Source organism: Bubalus kerabau, chromosome 18 (genome assembly GCF_029407905.1).
Source record: "Bubalus kerabau isolate K-KA32 ecotype Philippines breed swamp buffalo chromosome 18, PCC_UOA_SB_1v2, whole genome shotgun sequence".
NCBI lineage: Eukaryota > Metazoa > Chordata > Mammalia > Artiodactyla > Bovidae > Bubalus > Bubalus kerabau.
Window position 1 is genome coordinate 9329818 of NC_073641.1, and position 13131 is coordinate 9342948.

Sequence of the window (13131 nt, forward strand, 5' to 3'; positions counted from 1 at the left end):
CCCATTGCAAGCCTAGGGCCACTGATTTGTAATGCTAAACACGGTAATAGTGGGATAAATGAAGGATATGTTTCAAAATAGCTGGTGACCTTGGAAAACTGGCTGCACTAAGAGGAGTCCTAATTACAACTGCTCAAAAAGAACCCCAGGGCCAGGGATGCCAGGCCACAGAGCTGAACGGAACATACGAGAAACATGTATCCAAGCGGTGCCTCTTCACATACTGAACATATCCTGCAACTTTACTATAGTCATTGATTAGTTCTAGTAATTTTCTGGTGGAGTCTTTAGGGTTTTCTATATAGAGGATCATGTCATCTGCAAACAGTGAGAGCTTTACTTCTTCTTTTCCAATTTGGATTCCTTTTATTTCTTTTTCTGTTCTGATTGCTGTGGCCAAAACTTCCAAAACTATGTTGAATAGTAATGGTGAAAGTGGGCACCCTTGTCTTGTTCCTGACTTTAGAGGAAATGCTTTCAATTTTTCACCATTGAGGATAATGTTTGCTGTGGGTTTGTCATATATAGCTTTTATTATGCTGAGGTATGATCCTTCTGGAGAGTCACATACTGAACATAAAAGAATGCAGCCTTGAAAAACTATAATTTCCAAAGTATCATAGAGCCTTTCAGGAAGTCAGTTGGCAATAGATATCAAAATCCTTAAAATTTCCAATAAGTTTTGACTCAGCAGTTCCACCTCTACAACTCTGTCTTAGGGTAATAATCACAGATACATAATGTACAAAGTCTTAACAATGGAAAAGTTGGTTGCAATGATATAGCTACATACCTTTCTGAATGTGCAACCACAGGGAACTGGTTAAATTATGGTATATCCATGTAGCAGAGAACCTTGTTGCCGTTAAAAATGATTCTGAAGCAGCATTTTTTTAAGAAGATTTATTTACTGATTTTTTCACTGCGGCGCATCTTTGTTGCTGCGCTCAAGCCTTCTTTGGTTTTGGCGACCTGGGGCTACTCTTTCTTGCGGGGAATGGTCTCGTTGCGGTGGCTTCTCCTGCTGTGGAGCACAGGTTCTAGGCGGGTGGACTGCAGGAACTGCAGCACGTGGGCACAGAAGTTGTAGCCTGAAGGCTCTAGAGCGCAGGATCAGTAGCTACAGCACGTGGGCTTAGTTGCTCCAAGGTATGTGGGATCTTCCCGGACCAAGGATGGGACCAGTGTCTCTTGTATTGCAAGGCGGATTCTCAACTACTGGACCAGGGAAGCCCCAAAGCAGAATTTTTGACAATAAGCTACTGAAGAAAGAAAAAATGGAAACAGTGCTGATAATATGCTACTGAAGGAAAAATGGGTTACAATGGAATACGTATGGCAAATTCCACTTTTAAGATCATATAACGCATAAGAAACAGTTGAGGTACAATAAAATGTTGATGGCTGTTAATTCCATGGAGTAGAATTATGGGTGATTTTACTATTTTCTTTTTTCAGTTCAGTTCAGTTGCTCAGTCGTGTCCGACTCTTTGCGACCCCATGAATCGCAGCATGCCAGGCCTCCCTGTCCATCACCAACTCCTGGAGTCTACTCAAACTCATGTCCATCGAGTCGGTGATGCCATCCAGCCATCTCATCCTCTGTCGTCCCCTTCTCCTCCTGCCCCCAATCCCTCCCAGCATCAGGGTCTTTTCCAATGAGTCAACTCTTCGCATGAGGTGGCCAAAGTACTGGAGTTTCAGCTTCAGCATCAGTCCTTCCAAAGAACACCCAGGGCTGCTCTCCTTCAGAATGGACTGGTTGGATCTCCTTGCAGTCCAAGGGACTCTCAAGAGTTTTCTCCAACACCACAGTTCAAAGGCATCAATTCTTTGGCCCTCAGCCTTCTTCACAGTCCAACTCTCACATCCATTATATTTTCTGGCTTTTCAACAATGAGTATGTTTTCTTGCTGTTCTAAAACAAAGAAAATGTATCTTGTTACATTTCTGTCCATTAATTACTTCTGTAATTTTTATCCATGTGATTTTAGGAGAGGGAAATTCTAGCCAGACACTCCAGCTTTATGTGTCCTGATAAGCTCACATCCACTATGGGAATTAATGGGACACGGATGTCCAACTTCTCTTTAAAGCCAGGAGATGTGGTAACAGACCTCTCCACCAGTAAGACTTGGTTCTGAGATCCTAGTTCAGGAACTCCCATGTTTTCTGTGAGAAACAAATTGCTAGATACAGGCCCGAAAGGCAGAGGCAGGAAGAAATGGAAGGGTTTCTATAAACACAGCAGAAAGCATTATAAATGTTGTGTGATTATAAAATAAGAAGATTGATTTTATAGCTGAGTCATAGAAAAGAGCCTCTTAATTTAATAGACAAATCGAATACAATATGGGCTTCCCTGGTGGCTCAGGTGGTAAAGAACCTGCCTGCAATGCAGGAGACCCAGGTTTGATCCCTGGGTCAGGAAGATCCTCTGGAAAGAGAATGGCAACCTACTCCAGTATTCTTGCCTGGAAAATCCCATGCATCAAGGAGCCTGGCGGGCTACATACAGTCAATGCAGTTGCAAGGAGTCAGGACTGAGAGGCTAACATTTTCACTTCAGTTCATAATACAATATGATACCCTGCAGGGCCTGACCTGGGCAGGAGGACCGCCTGAGAATGCCTCTCTTCCCCTCTTTCTGGGCATCACCAGGAGTCAGGAAAGTTACAAACGCTATCCATCCTCTTCCTGCATCTCTCTCCCACCTCACATTGGCAATCGGTCAGTCAATCAAACAATCGGAGTTTGCACTAGAGCTGGAACCCATTGGCCATTCCTGGCCACACTGCATCTTCTTGAGTCTGATTACAAAGGACCATATTTTTAACTTGCCGGGCTTGTTGTCCATTGTGAAAAATATACTGCACAGAATCTAGGACACTCTTACAAATCAGACGCTCCAGCACTCGCAAAAGGCAGTGCATTCATTATATTTATTATTCTTGGAATAGAAAATTATATAATAGGTTTATCCTAACTTCCTATGACCCCTGAATAAGGAATATAGTATGTATCCAGTATCTTCAGTGGTTACTCTCATTCGTCACATGTGCTTATATTAACCTTGGCAGCACGTGCATAAGCTTATTACATTAATAGAGTTAAACATGAACGTGATTTCAGAAAAAATAATCTATCCTTGGAAGGAGAGCATCATCACCTTCATATAAACAATGTTCCTCTGCAAACAATGCCCTTTACTTTGGCAACGTGTCTTTCCTGCCATCTGCCTTGCAAAGCACTTGCCAGAGTTATAATAATAACTGAGTTACAGAGGGAATTAAGTGTAATGGAGGGGAAGGAAACTGATTGCTTAATTTTTATTAACAGAAAGGGAGAAAACTGTGGCGTCCTGCTGTGAACCAAAATGAAACAAAGAGGAAGATACAGAGAGAGGACTCCAGGTGGCAGGAACGTTCCTGAACAAATATTAGCAATCCTATTGGGAGACTGAGAAGAGGACGGTATGCTGATGGAGCAGAGAAAGTGGTAGGAAAGAGAGGGGCACAGCCCAGGGCTGAAGTGATATGACTCAACACATCAAAAAAGGAAACAGATGCTGGGAGACCACAGCTTCTTCTGGAAAGAATTATTTAATTCTCACTGCATTCTGCTTGTCCACAAGTCAAGGTTACATGTCTTCACCAGCGTGAAGGTGGAGCCTAGGATGTGTGCAGGTGTGTGTGTAGAATAAGTGACTTCTAATTCCTGCCCTGCCATCATCAAATAGTCTACAAATTATGATAGAGAGGGTGTGGAGAAAAGGGAGCCCTCCTACACTGTTGGTGGGAATGTAAATTGGTGCAACCACTCTGGAGAACAGTCTGGAGATTCCTTAAAAAACTGAAAATAGAGTCACTGCATGACCCAGCAATCTCACTCCTGAGCATGTATCTGGAGAAGACAAAAACTCTGATTTGAAGATATATGTGTCCCAATGTTCATAGTAGCACAGTTTACAATAGCCAAGATATGGACGCAATCTTATTGTCCATCAACAGATGAATGGATAAAGAAGATATGGCACATACATATACACAATGGAATAATACTCAATCTTACAACAGAATGAAATATTGCCATTTGCAGCAACATGGATGGACCTAGAGATTATCATACTAAGTGAAGTAAACCAAAGACAAATATTATATGAAATCACTTATATGTGGAATCTAAAAAATAGTACAAATGAATTTAGTTACAAAATATTTTCACAGACGTGGAAAAGAAACTTATGGTTGCTAATGCGGAAAGAGGGGGGCAGACAAATTAGTAGCACGAGATTAACAGATAATACATACCACTATATACAAAGCATATAAACAACAAGGATTTACTATACAGCACAGGGAACTATATTCAGTATCTTAAAATAAGCTATAACGGAAAATAATCTGAAGCTGTATACTTGAAACTAATACAGTATTGTATGTCAAAAATTTTTTTAAAAGAAAACACACACACAGACATTTTTTGCCCTGAAAGCATGTAACAATTTGGACAATTCATGGGGGTCATTCAGACCTCACTAGGACCCTCCTGCATCCTCTGAGCAATTGGGTTGTGGACGGTGGATTAGCCTGAGGCTGCCTGAGCTGAGTCGTGTCCCCTACTCATCCAACAAGGAGACCCCCTCCACGCTTCCTGCGAAGCCAGTTTTCCTCCTCTTTCAGGGGCAGCTGCTAGGCCTCTAACCTGCTGTGACGCCCTGGAACTAACCCTCCTCTGGGTATCGGTTTCACTTGTTTGGGCTGCGGGCTGCAGCCTGGCTGTTGGAGAGGACGAGCTCAGATGATAATACAGTATGATAGTATCGTGGTAGGTAATGCATTCGTGCCCTTTATGTGGTACATGCTGTCAACTGCACACAGGATTTGGTTTCTCCTGCGAGAGATGCTCAGGCGGGGAGTGGTCCGGAAACCCAAGACACTGCATCCAGCCCCACAGGGTACTCACCTCCTGAGCCTCCTCCTGGCCAGCATGGGATTCTAGGTAGCAAATTCATGGGCTTTTCTAAACTGAGAACTCTAGTAAATGGATTCTCACCACCATTGCGTACAGACATGTTTGCTAAAGGAAAAGCCACAAATCACAGTTTTTCCTCCCTTAGAGAAAACAGGAAAGAAGACACACAGCCACACTCTATACTGACAGGAGTAATTTTCATATGTATAAATTATAATTTGGGGAGAATCTATTATAACTGATAAAGTAAAACCCAGAATGCAGCAGGTAGGTAATATTATCAGCCATAATATGGGAGCTGTTGTTAAGTTGCTGAGTTCGACTCTTTCATGACTCCAGGGACTAGGGCCTGCCAGACCTGCCAAGCTCCTCTGTCCACGGGATTTCCCAGTCAAGAATCCTGGAGTAGGTTTCCTTCTCCAGAGGTTCTTCTCCACCCAGGGATTGAACAGGCAGATTCTTTACCACTGAGCCACCTGGGAAATCCACTGTAACTCTTACCACAGAGAATATCATAACATTTTCCTTATAACAAGTTCAGTTCAGTTCACTCGCTCAGTCCAGTCCGACTCTTAGCAACCCCATGAACTGCAGCACACCAGGCTTCCCTGTCCTTCACCAACTCCTGGAGCTTGTTCAAACTCAAGTCCAGTGATAACATTCAACCATCTCATCCTCTGTCATCCCCTTCTCTTCCTGCTTTCAATCTTTCCCAGCATCAGGGTCTTTTCCAATGAGTCAGTTCTTCACATCAGGTGGCCAATGTATTGGAGCTTCAGCTTTAGCATCAGTCCTTCGAATGAATATTTAGGACTGATTTCCTTTAGGATTGACTAGTTTGATCTCCTTGGAGTCCAAGGGACTCTTACGAGTCTTCACCAACACCACAGTTCAAAAGCAACAATTCTTTGGTGCTCAGCTTTCTTTATTGTCCAACTCTCACAACCATACATGACCACTGGAAAAACCATAGCTTTGACTAGATGGACCTTTGTCAGCAAAGTAATGTCTCTGCTTTTTAATATGCTGAATAGGTTGGCCCCTTATAGCAAAAACCTCAGTAATTCAGAAGAACCTAGGGGTAGGCTACTTTCAGAGTGAAAACCGAAACTATAGAATGTTTTAAAACAAACATAATTTTTGTATTATTATCTGTATTTTAATATAACAAAAACAAAGTTTCACAATATTCACTACATAAAACGTGTATACAGAAAACAAAATTGAAATGAACAATCAAAAAAATCAACCATTATTACTTGCTCTTTTCAAATATACCCCAAACTTATACTTTTTCTATGTGAAGTCTTAGTGTGCATTCTGTTCATTTGAAAGGTCAACAGAGAAGTATAAACACACGAAGGTCTACTTAACCCTGAATTCAGTGCTTTCAGGCCTTCTTCTCTGCCTGTCCTCACTTACACATGCAACATTCCACAATACCCGATTTCATTATAGTTTGCATCATTCTTCTGGCCTTGAATCTGGAGCCATGTCTTGGTTAAATCAATTGGAAGTGTACTGCACTCCACCGTGATGGAAGAAGTTAAAGAAATTTGACACATCCATATGACAGACAAAAATGCTGCTTTTCAAGTCTCTTTATAATATTTGAAGATATTCACAATATGACAGTAAGTTATAAAGAGGATTTAAATTGCTATTATAGAGTATGACCCTGTACAATAGACTACATGAGAGACAGAAGTGAAAACCATGATGGCTTTAAGAGTCTATCAAAATGTGAACAGAGGCCAACTGGATGAGCGGATGGGTGTTTTTTGTTTTCCCCTTTATATATTTCTCATTGTCTAATTTTGCCAAAATGATCATGTGTTAATAAGCATCAGAAAACAAAATTTTAATGCCATTAGGTCAAAGAAATTTTATACCTATTACCAACTTTGTGAAATTGTGTGGAAACCAGGGAAGAAAGGAAGAGCTTATTTATAAAACTGCAATAATTTAAACTCTGTATTTTTGCAGTGATGGCATCAATTTACGTCCCCACCAACAGTGTACCAGAGTTCCCTTTCCTCCACACCCAGAGCAACTGCAGAAAAGAGCATGGAGGTTTCTCACAAAACTACAAAAACTAGTGACTACTAGTTTTTCACTCCTTACCGGGGAGGGGAAGGGGAGGGGTGTGATACAGACTACAAGTTTGAGACAGGCTAAAAGGATGTATTGTGCAACACATGGACTATAGCCAATATTTTGTAATAACTATAAATGGAGTATAACCTTCAGACATTTTATAAAAATTTTTTAAACAAGAAAATTTTTAAATCTTATAAAATAAAAGATGCATTTCTGTTTCCAGTAGTTGAGTACATGATTCAGAGAGTTATCTGGCATCTCTGAGCCTCGGTTTACAGTTCCTGTCCCCACAGTGGTATCATCAGATTCTCTGACTCCTGGTGGTTTCATTCTGCTTTTCCAAACATGGTCGGGTATGTAACTTGGTATCTTCCAAAGACTAATGACCTTTAGAACATCCTTTGTTTATGTCGTCCTTACTTAGGAGCTATGCCCATAACTTAAAATATGTAGTTTAAAATGCTGGCCATTCCAGGTTACCTGCAGCTAAGCTTTCCCTGAAATATGTACCGCGGAGAACAGCACTGAATTTGTGGTCACAGAGTTCTACCTCAAAATGTAATCTACAGGTTACAAGATCCCCATCTTCTAACTGTCATGACACTTGATTTATCTGGACCATTAATTATAAGGTTCCTCACTGTCTCAAAGACTTTTGGTTGCAACATGGCCTTCCCTGTGGGACTGAGACCAGCAGGATTCTTGACCACCAGAAGGAGTCGGGCTCCTTTCTGGTAACATCTGAGGGCGTGAGTTGACCCCATATTCCTTCCCACCTAAGCTTGTTAAAGTAGTTCTCTGAAATAAACTTGGTGCTATAGGCATCCCAGTCTTCAGTGACTTCATCTGCCAACCCCAAGCATCTGGGGAACCAAACTGATGATGGGGTGATAATTCTGGAATCCTAATTACTCAGCACCTATTGTGATGCTTTACCAAATACTTTTTCAAAATTGAGGCTTATAACCACTCGTAATAGCCCCCAAGTGGCAACTCGTTGTGCATCAACTGAAGAATGGAGGGATAAACTGCTGTATTCACACAATGGAATACTTGATAGCAATGAGGATGAATGACCTCCAACTTCATTCAGTGCTGTGGGAAATCCCACAAACATGACGCCGAGCAGGAGAAACCAAACACAGAGAAGCATATGTGTGTTAGTCTGCTTGTATAGACTTGCCGTGTCCTTACAAAGTGCAGAAACAACCAAAACTGACCCATGGTGGATGAAGTCAAGATAGGTGTCACCTTTGTGGATGGGGAGCAGACAGGGCTTTCTGGGATGTTAGTGATGTTCTGTTTTGAGGGTTGGGTGCTGTTTAATAGAAGAGTGCTCAATCTGTTAACACACAAAGTCATCAAGCTGCATACTTAGGATGTGGGCACTTTTGCTGTGCTGTGCGTGCTTAGTCGCTCAGTCATGTCTGACTCTTTGCGACCCCATGGACTGTAGCCCTCCAGGCTCCTCTGTCCACGGGATTCTCCAGGCAAGAATACTGGAGTGGGTTGCCATGCCGTCCTCCAGGGGATCTTCCCAATCCAAGGATTGAACCCAGGTCTCCCGCATTGCAGGCAGATTCTTTACCATCTGAGCCACCAGGGAAGCCCAGAGCACTGTTGCATATATATATATATATATTAGGGCTTCCCAGGTGACTCCTGCCAATGCAGGAGACTCAGGAGACATGGGTTCAATCCCTGGGTCACGAACATCCCCTACAGGAGGAAGTGGCAACCCACTCCAGTATTCTTGCCTGGGAAATTCCCATGAACAGAGGAGTTTGGTGGGCTATAGTCCCTGAGGTCACACAGTCAGACACGACTGAGCAAGTGAGCACATGTGCATGAGTGTTTGGCCATCACATGCATAATACTTTAATAAAAAGCTACTTGGGGGGATTCCTGGTGGTCCAGTGGTTACGATTCTACTCTGTCACTGCTCAGGGCCCTGGTCAGGGAACGAAGATCTCACCAGCTGTATGGTGTGCCCTCCCCCTTTGCCAAAAGACTAGTCAAAATAACAAACCACTAGAGTAAAAGAACTAATTTTTTAAAAATGATTTGCATTATTTAAAAAAAAAAAAAACTACTTGGAAAAAATATCAAGACCTATGGAAAAATCTGAAATTGAGAAAACAGAGACTGGACCAGAGGAGGTACAACAGATGCCAGTGAATTTTTTCAGAGAAGTTGGTGCACTTGGCCCCAACTCTGCAGGGATTTTCTGAAGTTTGCTGGGGGGGCATAGTGAGTAATGGGGGAGCCCTTTTGCACAGAAGAGCAGCAGCTTCATTTTCAGGCTCCTTTTCTTCTCCAGCACGGAGGCAGGGTTTACCACCCCTCAAGGGACCTCTAAGAGGAGCTTGAGGATGCTTCCAGAGGTGAGCACCCACACAAAGGAACAGACACCCACAGGCCTTGCATTAGGATAGTCACTGTCCACAGAGTAAGACTGCGGTCTCTCCGGGGCTGCAAGCGGGTGACCCTTGCAGAACCCTCCCTCCTGGCTTTGAGCCAGCTTTGCCACTTACAAGCTTTGTGGTCTCAAGAAAGGCATTTCTCCTGTTTTCTAGTTTTCTCTTCTCTAAGATGGTGGTAGGAATAGGAGTGCTGAACGCATAAGGTACTCAACACACAAGAAGCTCAAAAGGTAGGTTCCTCCTCCTATTACCATCCTCACTCACTTTTTCCTTCAGAAACAGATTTTTCCAGTCTGAATAGCCAAATAACTTGGCCTCACAGGAGAGCTGGCTGTTGGGAGGCCAGGAAAATTGGAGTCCACCCCACTTCACGGGGGGCCATGAGGGATAAAGACTGAGTCTTAAATCTCTGCAGAATTACCCAGAGACTGCTCCTTCAGAAACCCAGAGTGCAGGGAAAGCAGCATTTGAGACAATGACCCCAGACTCACAAATCACGTTCCAGAGCTTCTGCCTTCTGGAGATGTTCGTGAGAAACAGCAACAGGTTTCCACTAGGGGCTCCCGGAGATAACCCTGGGCATTGCGGGCTGCTGTGCAGGCGTGCGTAGAGCCGAGCCGCCAACTCCAGAGAACAGTTGGGTGATTCAGTTAGGTGCTCCTTAAACCATCTGTCGGAGAAGGCAATGACACCCCACTCCAGTACTCTTGCTTGGAAAACCCCATGGACAGAGGAGCCTGGTAGGCTGCAGTCCATGGGGTAGTTAAGAGTCGGACACGACTGAGCAACTTCACTTTCACTTTTCACTTTCATGCATTGGAGAAGGAAATGGCAACCCGCTCCAGTGTTCTTGCCTGGAGAATCCCAGGGACGGGGGAGCCTGGTGGGCTGCCGTCTATGGGGTCGCACAGAGTCGGACACGACTGAAGTGACTTAGCATAGCATAGCATAGCAAACCATCTGTACATTTGCCTAAGAGAGGCGCCTTTGCTGAGAAGAGCCCTTGGAGACAAATACTGGACCAGGCAGCCGTGCCATGAGCTCACTGTCTTTGGCATCCATCAGACACACAGCTCCAAGGGCAGCAGCTGCCTGGAAGCTTTGCAGGAAGCAGCCCCACCCACCGCATCTGGATAAAGCCAAAAGGGTCAGGGTGAGCCCAGGATGGGATGCTCAGCCTCAGTGCAGCAGAGACACCCTCTTTGATGGCTTGCTTTGCTCTTCGTTTGGGTCTAAAGATGCCCAGGGCAGAATTCCACTGTTACTTGCTGACGCACAGTGACACATTTGACCCATAGTCAAATCTTGCATAATACTACTTAATTACAAAGAAAATTCTAAAGTTAAAATTTACTCTAATTTAATGAGATTTTAGGGCCATCGCAAGAGGCCATCTCCTCTCTCCAAAAGCTTGAACCCTGGAGTGTCTGCATTGAAAGGGAACATGGAGATCTTTCTGATGTGATCCTGTATGCTCTAGTATAGAAGTGGAAATGAGGGGTGGAAATTTATGATTCTTTGTACCCAGGTTCCATCTCTGGGTCAGGAAGATCACCTGGAGAAGGGAATGGCAAGCCACTCCAGTATTTTTGCCCAGAGAATCCCATGAACAGAGGAGGCTGGCAGGCTAAATAGTCCATGGGTCGCAAAGAGTTGGACACTATGAGCGACTGAGCACGGACAGAGCAGGAACAGCAGGGGAGGGACTGAATGCCAAAGCCGATGACCAGTCCAGTTTTTGCTCTCTGATTCCCACGGCTTCTTTCTCGCTTAACAAATAAAATGGCTCCAACGGAAACAGCTCCAGGGAGAAAAAGTCTTCAGTGTAAATGAAACCTCCAAGCGCCCTGGGCGCAGGAGGAACAGAGCCTGGCTCGGCCACTCCCTCTCGGCCTGGCTGGAGCCTATTATTTCTGTGGAAATGGAGAGGCTGGAGCCCCTCTCTGTGCCTCCGCTGGAAAGCCAATATGCCCTTGAACCGTAGAGGAATAACTCGAGGATTAATAAGCTAATGCGGAGGGCGATGAGCGCGGCAGCGTGGTGTGTGGCTTGCTAAGTGAACTAAATCAACATCAGCAGGCACTGCAACCGCGGAACACGAACCCGGATGAGATAATTTCCTTCTTCACCGAGAAGGCCCTCCGACATAATGAAAAGCTATATATCCCTCTTGGAGACAGCACAGTCCACAAAAATGCTACAGTACTTAGAGAATTTGCAGTGACTCTGTCCACATTCACTAAGAACGTTCCTTCTCCACTCCCACCCCACCCTACCCCCTTATTCAGAAGAGCGTGTCACATTTATTAAGCACTATTATATTTCAAGCAGTTCCCTCAGGGATTTACAGGCATTATCTCATCTAATCCATCAGCCCTGTTATGGCCTTTGTATTTTTATTGCCATTGTACCAGTCATACAATGGAGAGGCAGAAAGGGGGAAGCAACTTCCCAAAGTGGTGGTACCTGAATGTGAACTCAGGTTAAGGCAGGACTTTTTTTTTTTTTAACAAAATGGAACCAACCACGAAGGGACTCGAACCCTCAATCTTCTGATCCGAAGTCAGACGCCTTATCCATTAGGCCACGTGGTCACAACACACTGGGCAGCTAGGAACAGCTAGCCGCCTTGGAGACAGTGGCACGGTTGACTCCAGCTGCAGAGGACAGGGTCATACACCCCAAGTCCAACCAGGATTTTCCACGGGCTGCTGCCTGCTTGGGGCTTCCTTGGTGGCTCAGACAGTAAAGAATCTGCCTGCAATGCAGGAGACCCAGGTTCCATCTTTGGGTTGAGAAGGTCCCCCGGAGAAGGGAATGGCTACCCACTCCAGCGTTCTTGTCCTGTTCCCTCCTAGGATCTGAACAGAAGGACCACTGCAGGAAACTCCTCAGAAGGGGAATGGTCACCAGGGGGGAAGGCTGAGACCAGGGGTTTGTAAACAGCCTTTAGGCTTTTATATTTTTTAAAAGCTGAATGGAGATCAACAGGGGAGATCAACTAAATAAAATAATGACAGAACATGAGGAACTGGGAAGCTCAGGAGTTTCAAAATTCATATCCTGTTTAAAATCAATGTACTTTAAGCATATTTCATGGTATTAAAGTTATAGGACATAAAACTCAATCACTCTTGTGGACAATTGAATGAAATGAATACAAACACAGCATAGTTCCCGAACAAACATTCCCCACATGGTGTGATTCCTGTGGAAACAATAAAAATAATCCAATTTAGTTATGCAGGGTTCACCTTCCCCCGCCTGTAATTAGCAGAGAAAGAAAATGAGATAAACTGGCAAGAGAGAATTACATCTAGTCCCCAGCAGGACCAATTCTCTCTCTTATCTGCAGTTTCCAAATCCCATCTTATATTATAGATATTTATCCCCCCTACTAAGGCCTCTCACAACTAACCATGTGATTCTTTTTCCATTTTCATTCCATAGCACCAGTCCCTCTATAGCACACAGAAAGAGATTGGGAAAAGAGTTGTTGGAAATCTAAATTTGGGGGCAGAGAGGAATGGGTATTTGACAGGGAGGGTATTTAAGGAAGGGTATATTTCCTTTCCTTAATTCAAATGGGGAGTAGGGAAACTCCCAAAGGAATTATTTACAAAGATTGCCAATG

The 13131-nt window shown here is 43.9% G+C and overlaps 1 non-coding gene across 1 annotated transcript; it reads right to left on the minus strand.

The window, feature by feature from the left end:
- Positions 1 to 12018: 12018 nt before the first annotated feature.
- Positions 12019 to 12091, minus strand: TRNAR-UCG (transfer RNA arginine (anticodon UCG)). Its single transcript has one exon. It is a non-coding gene; the product is annotated as a tRNA-Arg (tRNA).
- Positions 12092 to 13131: the final 1040 nt, after the last annotated feature.